This window comes from Polyodon spathula, chromosome 4 (genome assembly GCF_017654505.1).
Source record: "Polyodon spathula isolate WHYD16114869_AA chromosome 4, ASM1765450v1, whole genome shotgun sequence".
Classification (NCBI taxonomy): Eukaryota; Metazoa; Chordata; class Actinopteri; order Acipenseriformes; family Polyodontidae; genus Polyodon; species Polyodon spathula.
In genome coordinates this window covers 74,014,174-74,030,204 of record NC_054537.1, presented here as the reverse complement: position 1 = coordinate 74,030,204, position 16,031 = coordinate 74,014,174, and positions in this window count along the sequence as shown.

Below are 16,031 nucleotides of genomic sequence, written 5' to 3'. Positions count from 1 at the left end.
TGCAACACGATGCGTCCTTATTTAGCAAATAGTGAAGCTGAACAGCTTTTACAGCTGTATGCGTCTGACGTATCGCATTGATCTGCGACAGAAGTATGAACCAGCCCTTTCACTTTTTAATAAAAATAGTTGGCAAAAAACATATTTAAGGGCAGGTACATTCATCAAAAACAAAAACAAAACAGAAACTCTAGATCAGGGGTGGCCAAAGTTGGCCCTTCCAGTCCTGGTGTATGTTCCAACCATATTTTAAAATGTTTAATTAAACCTCCACCCAGACCCGAGAAGTAATTTATTATTTCATTTTACGTCCAGGACCGTGATTGGGCACCCCTGCTCTAGCTATATTTTAAATACCAATATCATATTGAAATACAGACAGTACTAAACATATCAATCAAAGCAACTGCCTATACCTGCCACTCACGAAAGGAGAGAAGTGGGGGCTAAACAGAGACATGACATAAGTAAATAGAGACAATTTAGCATATAAGTATATCGAGCTGCACACTACTTGACTCAACACCCAATTTTAACTATGTATTCGCCTATTCATGGAGCTCGTTGTTTGGGTCTCGGGACACAGCTGCAACAACACCGCAGAAGACCTTATATGTATAAGCATATTTATGTATAGCAAGTTACTGGGTCAAGCCCCCAAACCCTTACCTACAATGACCTAATATGATTAACAACCTGGGTCCTCGAAACTATCGTATAGAATTGTTAAAACGTGCAACGATACATTGCCTCGGCTGAAATGTCAGTGGGTGAAGTTCTTCCAGTTTGAGTGCAATTCCGTATCTGTTTTAATAAAAAAAAAAACATTTAGTTTTGGACCGCCCCACGACTTTGGGCCCTAGGCAGCTGCCTAGTTTGCCTATGCATTAGTCCAGCCCCAGATGAGGGCATTGCACCCAGGGGGTAACAATAGTCTTCCTGAGGGGCATTTAATTTTCCACTATGAGCTGAGTCTGCAGTACATATTTAATATATGAATCAGTCAAGAAAATAAGTGAGGCAAGGTTGGATAGTAAATACGACTTTATATATTTTGTTTTAACTGATACACCATAACCAAATAAACAAATAAAATGAATAACATAAAATGTTTTTGAAGTTCATATCAGTCTTTATGTTGTACAGCTCTCCGTCTGGCTTCCTGACTGCTGCATAATACAAGTGTGTGTAGATCCTGGCTGTCATATTTGTTTACATCGTCAAGTTGAATTTGTTTGAATTTCAGAAAGTCAGAAAACAGTGACAGTGACGTTTTAATCACCATTTTAGTATTTGGATCATCTTTCTTTTGTAGCACGTTTTGTAATGCATTTTCTGTTAAGTCACAAAATTGCTTTTCAGCTGTTCTGCCATTTTCTCTCGTTGTAAGGCGTGCAGTGGAAGGGCGTTCCTTTGAAAAGGGATGGGACTGACAGTGATGTGAACCAATCACATGTCACATGGTGTAAGGAGTGTGAGCAATAGTTCAATCTATTTTTGCTCCTATCATGAGGTTTTAAACAATCACAGGCCAGAATTTCCAAGCACACATATACAAACTCCATTCTCTACAATTGCTATTATATTTAAATAGATGTGGGTTTCTGTGTATAGTGTACCAGTATAATTTTGAAGAAGAACGTTGACAATAAAAGGCCTGAAAACACCTGACTCCATTGATCCAAAGAGTAGGAGTTGAAATGAGATATCTCAAGGATTCTATCCTGGTCAAATAAACACAGATGAATTTTGAATGTAGGCATAATTGACAGTGTGAGCATTAACCCCACTTGTGAGGCGATTCTCCTTCCCAAACCTTCCTCAAGTCTCCAAGACTGAAACGAACAATATTTAAAATTAATTCATGTATACAAGTTTTAGCTATTTATAATAGCTCAGTGAGTTTTGGTGCAGTCTGGTTAAACTGGCTAGCAATTCTTTCAGGTCTCACCTGGTGCAAGAGCATTTTGGAGTATGGCGAAAGAGACATTGAATACATAATTACATGTATGCCTCCTTGGCTGATGAAGTAAGGGGGTATGATATTACTGGCAGTCAGTCTTGTTGCATAAAAGCAGACAGAATGCAAACATTACAAAGACAAGAAACTTTCTCCAAACAGGAACTGCTGCCTTGCTGCCAGTACTCTCCACTAAGAACATAAGAAAGTTTACTAACGAGAAGAGGTCATTCGGCCCATCTTGCTCATTTGGTTAGTAGCTTATTGATCCCAGAATCTCATCAAGCAGCTTCTTGAAGGATCCCAGGGTGTCAGCTTCAACAACATTACTGGAGAGTTGGTTCCAGACACCCACAATTCTCTGCGTAAAAAAGTACCTCCTATTTTCTGTTCTGAATGCCACTTTATCTAAACTCCACTTGTGACCCTTTGTCCTTGTTTCTTTTTTCAGGTCGAAAAAGTACCTTGGATCGATATTGTCAATACCTTTTAGAATTCTGAACGCTTGAATTAGATCGCCGCATAGTCTTCTTTGTTCAAGACTGAACAGATTTAGTTATTTTAGTCTGTCTACATATGACATGCTGTGAGGCGAGAGTGTATTAAATGGAATGTCCAGACAGTAATTTATGTGTACAGAAATAAATTGATTTATTTTTATTTTCTATACACAACAAAAAAATAAAAAATTAATAATAAAAGAAAACAAAACGGCATGAGGGAGGGAGTGCTGGGGTAAAATCCAAAACAGGTAGACCCTAAACTCTGCCTATTTCCCTTCGGACCAACCCCGAACACAGCAGTACGTTCCCTTTAGTATGTAACGTCCCGCCTCTGTAGTCAGTGGAACACCAATCCCCAACCGACAAGTGTCCTTATCCTTCATTTGACTCCAATGGCTGGAATTTACATGCTCGTACTTCCGCCCCTCACCAAGGTGCCGCCCCTCATAAAGATGACTTTCACCATGGTCACGAGATCTTGGTAAGGGAAGTCCCGAGTTGGTTTGATACCTTCTACTGTTGGGAGGCTGAATCACAGACCGAAACCCCTTTGACTCATCACACATGCCTTTTAAACATAAAGTAATTCTAGTCACTCTTCTTTGCATTTTTTCTAGAGCAGCAATATCCTTTTTGAAGAGAGGTGACCATGAACACAATATTCTAGATGAGGTCTTACCAATGCATTGTAAAGTTTTAACATTACTTCCCTTGATTTAAATTCAACGCTTTTCACTTTACATCCAAGCATTTTCTTGGCCTTCTTTATAGCTTCCCCACATTGTCAAGATGAAGACATTTCTGAATCAATATAAACTCCTAGTTCTTTTTCAGAGATTCCTTCTTCAATTTCAGTATCTCCAGTATGGTATTTGTAATGCACATTTTTATTGCCTGCATGCAGTACCTTACACTTTTCTCTATTAAATGTCATTTGCCATGTGTCTGCCCAGTTCTGAATGCTGTCTAGATCATTTTGAAGGACATTTGCTGCTGCAACAGTGTTTGCCACTCCTCCTATTTTTGTGTCGTCGGCAAATTTAACAAGTTTTCTTACTATACCAGAATCTAAGTCATTAATGTACATTAGGAAGAGCAGAGGATCTAATACTGATCCCTGTGGTACTCCACTGTTTACCTCGCTCCATTTTGAGGTTTCTCCTCTGATCAGTACTTTTTGTTTTTTACATGTTAACCACTCCCTAATCCGTGTGCATGCATTTCCTTGAATCCCTACTGTATTCAATTTGAGAATGAATCTTTTATGTAGGACTTTGTTAAAAGCTTTCTGGAAATCTAAATAAACCATGTCATATGCTTTGCAATTATCCATTGTCGATGTTGCATCCTTAAAAAACAGGTAGGTTAATTAGACACATTCTCCCTTTCCTAAAACCATGCTGACTTTCTTCCAGGATAATGTTACCATATAGGTAATTTTCCATTTTGGATCTTATTATAGTTTACATAAGTTTACATATAATAGAAGTCAGGCTTATTGGTCTGTAGTTATTGATTACACTCAAGTAGAAGGTCATAGATTACTCATGGAAATCATTTTTAAAAATATTTGCCATGAAGGACTTGTCAGCCATGGTTAATCTAATAGTCTTTGTATCCTCACATGTCATTATATTATTATTATTATTATTATTATTATTATTATATTATTATTATTATTATTATTATTATTACACTATGTAACACAATTTTTGTTCCTGGGTAGTAAATGTTATTTCCTAATTGCTTATGCCTCAAAAGTATAGAAAATGGCTATTATTCCCCACATACTTTGCTTTTGTGACCAGGACAGGTAAATTTCAAAATTTCACTATTTCCAATGAGAAAACGGGCGAATTTGTGTCTTTTCGCTCACATAAAGTCAGAAAAATAATTATACTGCCTTATACTGAAAAGAAGGAACATAGAGTTGCTCCAGTAAAAACCCATGTTGAAATAATAACAACACATGTTAAGAAAAATACCAGGATGACATATTTTAGGTAAGAAAATGCACAAAAGGTTTACATAAGTATTGTATGTAAACCCATGGAGTGAAAAATTGTAGGAGACTGGCCTTCAATTCCAACTTTTTAGTTTACCACAATGAAGTACACTAAACAACACAATTTGTATAACACTCTGCATCATAAAAAGACATAATGAGCATTGGTGCAATATTTTAACTGACTGAATAAGAAACCATATATTTGAATAAATATACCTCCAACAAGGGATCTTAGTAACCTTTGAAGATGCCATATTATGGGATATCGTTTACATAACAAAGGGCAGTAAATGTGCAAAGTACTGTCATATGAAAGCTGTTACTGCATTTCTCTTTCAAGACATGATAACCCCACCCCCCGACCTCTTCACTATTCTGCCAGAGATTCTCAATGAAAAACAACAAGTTATTTATGCTCTTCAGATGTTCTCCGATAGTTAAAAATGAACACTTCAAAGGTTTATGATGGTCTTCTTCACTAGCCCCCTACTAACACATATCAGGAGAGATTGAAGTGTCATAAATAAATAAACAACACTCATTCTTTTCCACATGCACCGAAAAACAATTCAGTATTTTGAAATGCCTATTGTGGTGTCTTTGTTTTGGCCCTACAGAGTGATAATACAAGTGGGTTAAAATTAAGAAATGGGTCATTGTAGCTTGGTTTGTATTTTCCACTGTGAGTATTTTGAAGGTTATTTTAATTTTTGTAAATTTATAATTTATTGATGAACTCTCTTACAAATTTCTTAAAAACATACTTGTTGACTTGCTTACATGTTTAAACAAATGCTTTGAAAGAAAATAGGGCTATAAATATTTGAAAATAAAATAGATTGTTACACACAAGTTTTTCTTGTGTTTTTACATATCCTAATAGGCCCATAAGTTAAAAAACATATTCATATTCATATATATATATATATATATATATATATATATATATATATATATATATATAGATAGAGAGAGAGAGAGAGAGAGAGAGAGAGAGAGAGAGAGAGAGAGAGCAAAATATGATACATACATGTTTAATTTTAAATGCCGTGCTTTTATATATTACAGTCTCACTTTCTTATGCAAATGCAGTACCTAGTGTTCTTGAACAGGCTGAAGGATTTACAACGAAACACATTATTTACAGTTGCTGCATGGTGTTATGTACATATTCATGCAATTTAATTTATTTTATGACAGTTTATTAGCCTATTAGTTATTATTATTTGTTTTTTAATCCACCATTTTTTGTTTGTTTGTTTTCTAGCCATTTCACAAAAATGAAGAATAATTTAACAGTACTTAACATGTGAAATAATATCAACACAGTTGTCATTATGTTGATAAAGGTATTGCAGAAATACATTCAATAGAGCAGGAGGTAACTGTAAGTAATGTATTTTGTTGTAAACCCTACAGCCTGTTCGGTAACACTTTCATAATACAAATAATTATAATAGTGAACTGGGTTAGTAATGAAATACAAGACAAGTAAAAACATTAATACCATGTTGCAATTTACCAAGTAGTATTAGCAAGCTGTTGAACAATATGCAAAGCAATAAAACATATTGGAAGAATGCAAAAACTTTCTGGTGCTAAAAGTACCATAATTGTATAATACATGTATAACATGTATAACTGATCAGCCTTGGAATAACCTCTCTTGTATAAAGAATGCCTCTTTTATACAAACTAAAACACCTTGAGGAGTAAGTTTTAAACTAATGGAATTATAGTAAGTTGTGCTCTATGTGATGCATCCACTTATTAATTACTAGGAGAAGCTGAACCCCTAAATTAACCACACCCCAAATTGGTAGTTTCCCGTTTAAACAAGTACCCTTCAAATAAATGAAGACAAGCAGACGCGGTGTAAAATGGAAACTGCTCAATTTTATTAAATGTTTAGTGTAAAGATGGTCGTGAAGATATAAAGAGACAGGAGCAAGAAACAGATCACAACAGTGATATCAATTCCTAACAGATAGATTATCTTTAAAATATGTTTCAAAGCTCTTTTTAAAATAGCCACGCGAGTGCACCAGGGTTTGAGATCGGTCCTCTAAATCACTGCAGGTATCTGGTATCTGTTCAATACCACAGATTGGATCACTACTGCTGTTACCTGTTTGACAATGTGGGCAATAATTCTTACACTATTGGTGTACTAGAGCAGCCATTCTGAAAACCTTTTTGAAACAGACTAAAGCTATAAGTGTAAATTTGTCAGGATGTTAACAATGAAAAGAAAAATTACAGGTACATTATTTAAACAGTTGTAGCAAAACGTGAAGACGTGTAACGCTATATTTTTCAGAACCCCGCCACTTATGTCTTCCCTTCTTACTGTATGTTGCATATAAATCTGGGTAGCAAACCTGCTAGCCATCTGTATCACACCTCATAGCTGGTGAAACATGTGCAATAATTTTTCAGATGTGATTGGTAGATTACTGTAAAAAAAGAAGGCTCCCAGAAGTGACAGCAGAAAGTGTACCAGATTCCTTACACCATAGAGGGTAGTATGGCATCTTAAACGCCTACCAGGTTACTCAAGTTGTGCTCCAAAGTTTACTCTGTGACTAATTTGTAAAATTACAATTAAGACTCTTAAAAGGCTTTAAGGGAATATGTTGACTCGAGGTTGTTCAAAAAAGAAGACATAAAACAACAACTAAAATAATATTTAATATATATGAACAATCTTTTTTTGTAATTTCGCTGAGATTTTTTAAGTCTCCATATTAATTTTACAGAAGTTAGGTATCTGTGGAACTGAATAACACTTCAGTGGTTAAAGCAGCAGATTGACACTTAGACAAAGACCTACTCTGATCCACTGAGGTCTTTATGCCAACCTTATCTTGAAAACTTTGCCAGTGTCTGCCCCTGCAGACATAAAACGTATATTGAGTATTATGGTTTCATTCTTTGGTAGATCCTTAAATGAGTCCATTCCAGTTATTTAATTAATTAATGACTTAGTCAGTAATACTAAATTATTCATGAAAGTAAAATTGTATTACAGGAAACAATAACAGTGATTTCACTCTTCAAAACTCCTCACCAACTATTATTGTCTGCCTAAATCACAATATAAATAGAGCAGACAACAAGTAGTGGTGTGTGGGAAACATGATAAACACTATATCTGCTTTCAGTACTGTATTACATTTTTTCCAGGTTAAACGATTGCCCATGTTCCACAGAACACTACAAATAAAATGTCAAATATTATTATATTTTTTTGTTGGTTTTGTGGATTAAGGGCAACATTTTAACATACAGTTTTGTAATACTGTACATAATGATATGATTCTGAAAATGCAACTTACCAAAAGATGACTACATGTGAACTATATGACCTATATGTGAACTACATAATCATTTCCTTTATTTCAATTACAAACGTATTGCTTTCTCGATGCAAGGTGCATTGTAGGAATAGACAGTGCTGTATAAAATCCCATGATGCACTGTATTTTTTCCATTATGACGTTGTACTGCCGAAATGGCCAAGTGACAGTTGTGCTCTTTTAATACATGAATTACACTGAATTATTTTGGCCCTGAAAACATTGGCATTTTTGTCATGGAAAAGACAACAGTGAGTACTGCACAAATTGTGACTCGCCTGTGCAGCACGTTGAAATTGCTGGATAAGCAGCTGGAAAGTTAAAGTTTCTTAAAAGAAAAAAATAAATAAACCGCACACTTGCAATCCCATTAAAAGAAACACATTTATATTTAGCCAACGTTTCGGTACCAGAGTACCTTTAAAATAAACCAGAGGGTGAACAAGCATATTTGTTTTCGGTTAATTATTTTCTGTTTCTCCACTTTGACCGTCTCAAATTAAGACATTCCCGGTATTACACAAAATTCTGTATCCATGATTCCATGCCTGTGCAGATGCAGTTTTTCAAAGCTGGATGTGGATGCGCGATATTCCTGTGCCCAAGTCCCGCTATGTTCTCAAGCACTGCCATTGAATTCTGCTGCAGTTTGCAACAAACAAACAAATAAATTCTGTAGCAAAATAAAACAATACATTTAACACCACTGATTTTCTACAGTACTCTCAGCCTCCTGCGTTGCTCAATACACAAAACCTTTGACTATAAGTAACCTTATAAAACTGTATTTTTCTTTTAAAACACATTTTAATTTTATTAAATGTAAATACTGTTCAGAAACATCAAGTGTTCATGTATAGCCATCTTGATCTATGCAGGCATCAAATCTATGGGATACAGAAATCTGTGTGACACTGGACCGCTTCCCCTCATCCTACGGAGACCCACTGAAGATGCAGCTGGTGCTGGCTGCTGCCTCCTTGGTCGCTGTCATTCTGACAAAGCGAGAGATAGGCTACCTGTCATTTGGAATGCCCATTTACTAAAATAAACGGTGTAACGCGTGCAGCATTTCACGTGCTATGACGACTGGCAAATGAATCATTTAGCTCACCTTATTCGTGCATATTATTATATTAGTGAATAGAGCAGTCACACCGCACAGGCCTCTGTCCTCACACAAGAACTTGATGCTTTATGCACAAAGTTTGCAATTCGCCTTGTAGAACCCCCATATCAATAGGAGGGTTTTTACTCAAGGTATTTTCTGGTACCAAAGTGGGATGACAGGCTCTGTCCCATTTTGGCTCTCAGAGGCCGCTACATATTCCTGAAGGAGAGGAAGTTCAAGATGCTAACTACCCGTCACATTCTCCAGTCCGTCCAGCCAGGTGACTGCTTTGCGACCATGGACTTCCAAGTCCCGATACATCCTGGCCACAGAAAGTACCTTTCAGGGCAACATGTACGAGTTCTGTGTTCTGCTATTAGGTCTGTCTCTTGCTCCCAGGACTTTCTCCAAGTGCATGGACGCAATTCTGGCACCACTGCGGCTGCTGTGCCAATGGTTGCTAGGTCTGCTGGCCACACCCTCCTCTGTCCTCTCTCTCAGTCTCCTCCATATGCGTCACACTGGCCCAGGAGGATATGGTTTGCCGCTCTGAGCCAGCTCATTCAGGAACAGTCGTGGTGGATCCCGCTACGCAGGGACCTTCTCAGTCAGGCTCAGGGCCATCTATGGCACCTGGATCCCGGGTCAGTCCAGCTGTGGGTCTGGCTCCTGAACGGGAGCGTCTGAGTGGCCTCGGACTCTCAGACTTCATTTTAGCCACACTACGGAATGCTAGAGCCTCTTCAATGAGGACTCAGTATTCTTATAAATGGAGGATTTTCCAGGAGTGGTGCTTAGCAAGAGACCATGACCCCACCACCTGCCCCATGTCGGTTGTTTTGCAGTCTTTACAAGACTTCCTAGAGGAGGGTAAATCCCCCTCTATGTTGAAGATGTACCTGGCTACTATATCTGTGTGCCACGTCAAAATTGACTCTGTGTCTCCCGGGGCTCATTTTTTGGCGGTGCTGTTTTTAAAAGGGGCTAGGCGACTCCGCCTTCCCCTTAAACCGATGGTTCTTTCCTGGCATCTAGACTTGGTTCTAGTGGCTTTTACGAAGGCTCCCTTTGAGCCTCTGCATTCAGTGGACCCTAAATACTTATCTTTTAAGGCAGCCTTTTTCCTGGCCGTCACATCAGCCAAACGTGTCGGTGAGTTACATACCCTTTCCATAGAGGGTTCCTGTTTGCGCTTTGCCAGTAACAGTGATAATGTTACTTTACGCACTAACCCAGCTTTTATGCCTAAGGTTGTTTCACAGTTTCACTTGAACCAGTTGGTGGAATTGGAGGTGTTCCACCTGCCCCCTTCTCTTCTGAAGCAGATCGGAGCCTTAATATACACTGCCCTGTCAGGGTGCTGCAGTGTTACATTGATAGGTCTCAATCATGGTGACAGACAACCTATTTACTGGCGTGTTATGGGATGCGTACTCAAGGTCAGGCACTTTCCAAGCAGCGATTGTCGCATTGGATAGCAAATACAATCCGGCTGGCTTATGAGCTGGCTAACATACCCTCTCCAAGTGGTGTTACAACTCACTCCACTAGAGGGTTTATGATATCTTGGGCAGTGTTTCATGGGTCATCCCTACCTGACATATGTAACACTGCGGCATGGACCACACCACACGTTTATAAGGTTTTACCGACTGAATGTGGCTAGTTCAGCTGTGCTTTCTGTGGGGGCCAGAGTCCTTGATGCAGCTTGCCCTCTTACACAGCAGCTTCCCAGTTAGGCTTGCACCAGGGCAAGGCTTATGGCTGCTTTGGCTCACTGCGACAGCTTGAGTATACATTTCCCAACTAGTAATGGTTGACATTTCGAGATTGAAAAAGAACGTTAGGTTACTTACCGTAACCCTGGTTCTCTGAAAAAGAAATGTCAACCATTAAAATTTGTGAGGTTGCTAGCTCGCCTTCATTGCCATATGGAATCAAATGGCGAAGACTGCTGTGTGATGTAGCGTCTTGTTCCAGAATGCAACAGATACGTGGTCACACTGGGCCTATCAGGCAGCTTTTTAAATATGTGACACAAGGGTCATTTCCCAACTCGTAATGATGTCTTTTTCAGGGAACCAGGGTTATGGTAAGTAACCTAACGTTTCTCTTACCACACAGTATTTCAGGTAATTTACCATCGTTTAGTGCGTGGGGCACTCTATCTGGTTTGTTCTGTGTGAGGGAAGTTTAAAAAAAAAAAAAAGTACCTTATTATATGGACAAAACATATGACATCCATAGGTGTGCTACAGTATGTTTTATTTTATGAGAGTGCAATTTGTCTCAGAAATGTGAACGGGTTAGATGTTAATTTATTGTAACTTAAATCTTAACCATGACTTAAGATTATGTTTCCACTATCACACAAATGGTCATATGCCTTTTTTATCCTTGTATATCCTTGTATATAAAAAGTTGTAGATAAATAAACTGAATGCATTTTAATGTATGCTTAAAAGCTTTTTTTAAGAGGATCCAACCATTACAGCTTAGTGTTTGCTGCCATGGAGACAGTATTTACAAGTAAATAAGTGGATTTCTGCGAGTAGCCTATAAAATACTTTGTATAAAACACCCTCGCCCCTCCAACAGTAGGAACAGGACAATTAAATCTATGGATGTAAGGAACACACCTCACACCACACTGGTGTAATTATAACTTTGCTGTCGACTTCCAGATCTGACAGGCTCCGTCTTGTCTGCGCCTTGATGCTGTGGCATTTATTTACAACCTCAATAACATCTACCAGAAAATGAATTGCTCCAGTGCCAGGCCTGATGGATGAGTATGCTGTGTGGATTTTTACAGGAACTGATTCACAAAAAGTGTGAAAACACAGCAGAACACTTTGATCCCCCCACTCTGTAATTTGTGTCAAAATTAATTTACAAGCAATTCAGAAAGACTCAAGTGTGATGATATACCCCAAACTGTATAAAACTCTATGCAAAGTCTGAGTGTAATATGTTTTTCCTGATTTTGATGTCCTTAGTCATCACAAGTGTAATAATCACAACGAATAACAATGATCTTTCTTTCATCTGGGGGTTTACACAGATTTTCTCTGATGCTTCAACTTCGGTCATTAGCTTAACGTAGGTTATTTTTCAAATCCAGTTTTGTTTATGTGGCACCCATTAACAATTCTGTTTTTTGAATACATTTTTTAAAACTATTTATTAATCAAGGTTAGAAACTAACAAAAAGGACTAGTACCTTTTGAAACTTGCTAGTCCTGATGTAAACTTATTAGTCCTTATGTGAAATGCCTAAACTGAAATCAACAACAACAGTTGGGGGTCCCTAAAATATTAGGCTTAAATTTTATTTCCTAAAAAATAAACACTGTTATAAATTTTGATTATTATTATTTTTTTAACAAAACCACCTTATTAAACGCTGTTTGCATCTGTTTACTGAGTGACTACTGTACTGTGTGCTGAGAAACTGACACTGACAGCACCAGACAGGATGACAGAAAGAATTCTCAGCTGTGTCACCTTGCCGACCATGAAGCACCACCTGAAACTGACACTGATGTTTATTTTATTGTTCATTACTAATGTTGTAGGGAGAATGAATCAACAAATGATTTTTGATCAAAAATACTCTATATGCATAAAAGAAATAGTGTCACACACCTTTAACACATCTGGTAAAGGGAGGAAACTCGCCTTGTCAACGCTATAGTAAATAAATAAATCAATTATTTAAACAAACATAATGTACTAAATCTGTGAGAAGTGATGTATAATTTTAATCAATTACATTAAACTGACTGTTGATAATTCAGCCAAATGTAAATATAGTACGTTGAAATGTATGCTCTGCTGCAAGGTTTGGAGAAGGCGTTTCTCTAAAAGCTGCGTGTGACGTCAGAAAGACAGCAGCCAAGAGCAGCCGGCACAGCAACCTCTGGGTAACCGAACGCAGCAATTGAAACGTCTATTCTGCGTTGTTGGCAGTTCCCTTCAAACTATTATCAAACTACAATATCAGTTCACAAAAAGATCTTCCTCAGACACTTTGCTAAGGCTGCAAGTACCATAGCTTGATTTAGAAAAAGTGTGTTTGCAGTTGAAAACTTAACCTTTGTATAAAGGAATTACGATCATTGCGGTGTAGAATAAAAGGAATGGTATTAATACCGTAATGTACCTAAAACGTGGTAAACTGAAAAACTGGTATACCAACCCATCCCTAAAATCTAAATATGAAAATAAAATATAAAGTAACTTTTAATCAAATACATAGTTAATACTTTATGTAAAATGTCTTTTACATTATGTAAAAATGACTGTTTTGTAAGCATTATGAGTGCTTATTCACCACTGCTACACCCCGTTAGAAAATGTACTTTTCCTGGATTTTTTTTTAATGCAAGACTGTGAGTATGAGAGTATATGTGTACAATTGTTTTACGCACTCGCCCAGAGGACTGCTGAGACAAAGACATCCGCTAGTCCTCATCAGATTTAATTTGCCTCGGGCGTGACTTTCTAACCTTGCAATTGTTCTAAAATATCATTGATATGCCCATCTGAGAATGCACGTTTCACAATTGCTTTACAATCACCCCATACAAAAAAATAACATATTGCAATATATGTCAAAGCAATAAAAATATATATAAAATACACTGTAATATATTGTATATATCTCTTTCCTAAATATATGCTGTATAATGCAACATATAATGTATAATCTAAAGATATTATCATATATTTCAGAAAACATTCAAAATATATTTTTAAAAAATAGGCTCCTTTGCATGTCGTGGCATGCCCACACTGTTTCTGTAACATACACATTTTCTTAGTGCGTTTTGACAATTCAAACATGTTATCCCGGGTCTAAATTTATATTAAATTATATTTTACTGTTTTGATTTATTATTCATGTGTATTTATCCTTTCCTGAAGAAGTGTAACACTTTATATTAGCACACACAAGTTATTATTGCCTTGACACAAAACAACTTATAAATGACATTACCTCACAGTACAAGGAATCAGGGGCCTAATTAGCATATGGCCGGAGCAGGGCATGCTGGGACCGAGTGATCGGACTTGTCTGGGGTAAGTGTCATGTGTTACCGTACAGTGTGTGTGAGTCATTTAGTATGACCCACCCCCCAGTCTCCTCATTGTGTGTGAAATGCCCTGAACTGTGTTCTCTGCTCTGCAGTTGTATAGGTTGGGTGAATAAAACTTGGTTGATTTAACTCTGTTGAATCTGTCATCACCTCTGAGTTGAACGCATGTGTAGCAGTAATGTTACAATATGTTACAAAATATTACAATATAAATCTAAATATTGTAAAAATATATAATTGTATATATTTCAAAGGATATGGAAATATGTTGTCTTATATTTCATTTTATATATTTAAATATATTTTTGACATATATTCCCAACATATTTCAAAGTACATGGAAGCATACTTTGAAATATATTTCCTTACACTTCTATATATATATAATATAAAAATATATTTTAAAATATATTTTTGAAATATATGTATTGTATATATATTTTTTCCATATGGGATGTGCTGAGCCATAACACATGTTTCTATTCCACTTGTCCACTATTCGGTGCTACCTCTAGTATTAATGCAGGTGCTTTATTTTTAATTGAATTGCCTTTAAATTTTCATACCAAAGGAAACAAATCTTAAGTCAATGTTTTGGAACTGTTGTTTATTTTAACTTAACAATAACAACTGTTGTATACACACCCTTGCTATAATGAACCTGTTGGGGTCCAAGCCTTTTGTTCATTATATCATGGGGTTTGTTATAGCGAAAGGACAATCAAAATGAATGATAAACTGTTGGAGTAAGTTAATGAGATGAGATTGTGAATAAAAGCAGAATTACATGTACTTGCTCGTCTCATGTGTGCAGTATTCTGCCTTTGCTTTATGATGTTTGTTAAAGAATTAAAACGCAGTACAGAAATCACAAATCTCGAATTGAAGCTGAACATTTATTCAAAATCAATCTGACGTTAATCGTATCAAAGTGCATCAAATCTTAATCCAACATGCAAGAATCCCAAACTGCGCTTTTATTCCAAATCAACAGACATGAAACGTTTGACATGGAAAGTTAATCAGATCCTCTAATTTTTTTATTGATTTATTTTTTAATCAATTTTGCTTTGCTGCATGGTTGCATAACATACCAAAGAAAAGTGCTTTTTGACAACCTATATTCACGACAGAGACATGCCTGCTTTACTCCTTTTTTCAAACAATCAATATAGTTTCCAGCTTTGTTACAACATTAAATTATTTTTGTTTCGGAGGCATAGTTACACAGCACATGTTTTTTTATTAAGACAAAAGAGTTGACTTCACTGTAGAGGTGGCATCCAAAGCGTAGAGACTGGGATGCCTAGAGTGTGTGTTTATATGATCTTGTTTTTCTATTTTGGATCCAGGGGCCAGGTTTGTTATAATGAAGTGCGTTATAGCGAGGGTGTGTGTGTGTGTGTATATATATATATATATATATATATATATATATATATATATATATATATATATATATATATATATATAGATATAGTGTCGCATTTTTCGTGCCTCATACTCAGACTCGAGTCATGGCCGCAAAATACTCGGACTCGACCTTGTGTGACTCGGACTCGGATAGTCAGTCTTCGTGACTCAGAGATATTTTTTATTTTCTATTACACAAGAAAGTCCTGCTTCCAATAAAACTTCCACCAACAAATAAGTCTCTCAGAATAAGTCTTCTGTTACTTGCTAGTACTAGGCAACTGTGCACAGTAAAAACTCACCCAACAAAACATTATCCAATCACTGGTTAGCCCTGTTGTCTTTGCAGCCAATCATAGTAAGAATAAGAAATTGTAACTACAACTACAAGTCCAACTAAATATCCAACTGTAAACATCGCAAACGCCTTTTTTTTTTTTTTTTTTTTTTTGCTTTTGCATTAAGTTTTTTTAAGAAATAACTAATGTCAGCAAACTGCTACTTTAAACCGTGTTCTAATTTTTTTAAGCACTGTAGAAATACATTTATAAAACTGCATTCTTGAAAAATACATA